The following is a 3,659-nucleotide window of genomic DNA, read 5'->3' as shown; positions in this document are numbered from 1 at the left end:
AGAAAATAACAAATGTCTTACACGACTTGGCAGAACCACAACATATATAGATGAAAATGGAAAGAGAACGACTACCATCGTCCTTGGCAGATGTGCAATCCACATCACGAAGCAACCAAACAAAGAATATGCATAAACATGTATTTGTGTAATGATAGCAAAAGAACTTCGGCGAACGAAGAGACACATAAATGAGATAATGTCGTTTAGGTCAAGTACTCCACAATTAATTTTTATGATACTTAAACGTCGTATCTAATCAACAGTGCACATTTAAGAAAACATTGTTGATATGTCATATTCAATAGCGCTCACTCAAGAGAGCATTGTTGATATGACATTTTCAATAGCGCTCACTCAAGAATATATCTTCAACAATGCTCCTGTAAGCACTTTTGATGCTTAAATGTCACATCCTATCAACAACGGTCATTTAATGAGCTTGTTGATTATATTCTGCCTCGTTTTTAACAGCATTGTTCTAGCAAGTGAGGTTAAATGACCGTCGTTAATTGCGATATTTGGCATAGTGATTGAAACTGTAATCGATTACCCAAACATTATGTTCAATTGAGTAATCGATTATTGCTTATAGTAACCGGTTCCATTGAGTTGATTTTTGATGTGTAACCCATTTCAGTCAGGTAACGTGTTATGCAATCTTAGATGTTACTCACTATTACACTGTCCAAGTAATCTGTTACCTAAGTCTAGTAACTTATCACTCAGGTTAAGTAATTCATTACTTAACATTTTGAAAATTGTTTAAAATTGACTAAAAGTTTTCCAATTTATTTTCAAAATTGTTTTCTCATTTCTTGAGCATTGCTACTAAACTATACATAAAGTATAAGGATAACAATACATATTGAAGATTTATAAACTGTTTTGCGTTGAAGCTTGATCTTCATTGTCTTCAAAATTTTCTTCCATTTTCTTCTTTTTTGATCTTAATATCTTCATAAAAACCGTGTCAAAATCATAACAAAAATCTTCTTCACTTATAATATCTGGGAAGAAAGACCCTCGGAAAGCTTAACTTATTTTTACTGCTAGACTTTAGTATTGTAGATTACATGCACTTGTAACTTTTTTACTACTTGTACTTCATCTAAATTAACTTTTGGTGAATAAAAAAAATGTCACAAATAATAGAATCATTAACCTAATTCTTCACGCAGGACAACAAACAAGAACCTTCCATCACGCAGTTGCCGGGGACCCAAAGAAATCACGATGGCCTCTTGTGTCAATATCTGCATGAAACTATGAGGTGTAAGCACTGAAGCAAATAAAAAAGCAAACACATCCACCCACCCCATCAAAACACAAAATTCCACCGACACCACTTCCCTTCCACGTAATTGACATGCAATATCCCATATCCTCTACATAATGCTTATCCACTCTCCATGCTTAACCCATCATCAACAAAGTTAAAACATAGTAGTCATTGCATTCTTACTGAAATGGCTAGGCTCACAATTCTCATTGCTCTCTTTGCTGCTCTTGTTTTAGTGGTCCACACCAGCGCCTTCCGATCTGAACAAAGCTACGTCAGGTAACTCCAGCAGCTGAACCTGATTCAGAGGATTTAACAGCAGCAAGAGGAGGAAGAAGATCGTTCTAGGACCTTACGAGGAATCAAGCATGTTATTCGACGTAGCAGGAATAGCGAGGAATCAGAAGAATTGGAACAATGCTGTGACCAACTGAATGAACTGAACAACCAGAGATGTCAGTACCGTAAATTGCAGCAAATATTCGAGAACCAAAGTGAGCAATTGGAAAGAAGGCAACAGGAGCAACAGTTTGAGCAAGAGCTTCAGAAATTGCCTAGGACATGTGGATTTGGACCCCTTGGCAAGTGTGAGCAGTTTTATAAATTGCGTGCGGTTACTGTCATTGCATTCATTACGGTCATTATAATGCGGATTACGACCGTTGTGATACGGATTGCGGCCTTTGTTGTGTGAATTATTTTGTGAATAAAAAACTATTTTTGAATTTAATGTGGCCTGATGCGGCCCAAATGCGGTTCGATACAGTTGCATTGCGGCCTAATACGGTTACATTGTGACCTAATGCAACCACATCATTGTGATTCAGAATCACACTAGAATTAGGGTGTGATGCGGTTGCGGTAGTTACCACAACCGCAATATTGTGGCCACATCGCAATAGTGGGTCTGCAAATTAAATTGCTGGGTATGAGGTTAACCCTTATGATGAATGTATTGCTGAGTATGATAGCTTATACTAGAAAGTTGTAAGCTATCTTTATCTTTATGCCTTGTAATAATAAATATCACTAGTGACAAACTGTTGATCATGTACCAACTGCAATGTAAGCACTTAGAGTATGTGTGTGCTTTGTTAATGTTGAGTTGATATAATCATGTTAATTAAAAATCTTTGCTTTTGCAAATATGGCTTTGCTCTCTCTTAAGTTATGCATTTTAGTACTCTGATATACATGAGATTTTGTACTCTGGTTCCAATTTGATAATTGATACGTTGTTGGCGTCTAGATCCACTCAACATTCACTACACTAGACAGTTCAACAACACGTAATTTAGATGTATAATAGCGTTTTTGTGTACTTTTTATATGATCGCAATAGTATATTATCGTGATTAACAGCTCTTATATTACGCTGTTGTGTTGAATCTAGACAACAGCGCATTACACAACAAAACGATGTCATATATTTCATACATACAAGAGCGCATCATACACAAAGCCTTGTCATATATTTAATATATAAACAATGCATTATATAGACATTATTAACAATGCTTAATCTTGCACTGTTGTATAGCATATATATAACAACGCATACTTAAAAAATCGTTGTTGTAATATTCATAAATATTCTCAAACAACACCTTAATATAACAGCGTAGCACAGAAAGAGTGATCTTGTGTTAAGCATATACAATAGTGCAGTCTATAAAAAAGTGATGTTGTGTTAAGCATATACAATAGTGTAGTCTATAAAAAGTGATGTTGTATTAATCTTTTACAACAACGCTTGCTAGGGTTTCCCCTAGAATTCGTTGTTGATTTGTACACATTAATACGTGTATATATATTTATTAGCAGCACTGACATTCTCAAAAGGACAGACATTTATACTTTCTCGACAGCACGGACACGTTAATACATTCCAGAAGTTTGTTTTATTAACATGAATATAATACAAACTATAAATAATGAATATTATGTCAATGATGTTTTGGCAGAGTATATAATTACAAATAAAAAAATTATGCAAATTATAAATAAACAAAATTATGCAAATTACAAACAATCAAAATTAAGTTACGATTATACAAAAACTAGTTGCATCTACTTTTTCCTTTTCTTTGATTGTTTTTGGCTTATAAGATCATTGTTGTTTAGAGGAACATATTGATTCACCCAAAGCCCTTCATCGTGATCATCTCTTGTATATAAATCATAGTTGGTCTCCTCTCATGCGACTGATATGTCCCAAAAAAGGATCATCTTCATCAATATCTTCATATTTTTGGCGATCAATATTATTGACGATTATTTTGTTAGTTAAAAGAACAATTGACCATTTCATATCAGCTGAGTCACTAACATAGAATACTTGTTAAGTCTGTGATGTTAGAATAAATGATTTATCTTT

The 3,659-nt window shown here is 34.2% G+C and overlaps 1 pseudogene; it reads left to right on the top strand.

The window, feature by feature from the left end:
* On the top strand, positions 1,426-2,012 carry LOC109330740 (annotated as a pseudogene).

The sequence above is a fragment of the Lupinus angustifolius genome, chromosome LG17, assembly GCF_001865875.1.
Source record: "Lupinus angustifolius cultivar Tanjil chromosome LG17, LupAngTanjil_v1.0, whole genome shotgun sequence".
NCBI lineage: Eukaryota > Viridiplantae > Streptophyta > Magnoliopsida > Fabales > Fabaceae > Lupinus > Lupinus angustifolius.
The sequence above is the reverse complement of the archived record's forward strand: the minus strand, read 5'-3'. Positions and strand labels throughout refer to the sequence as shown.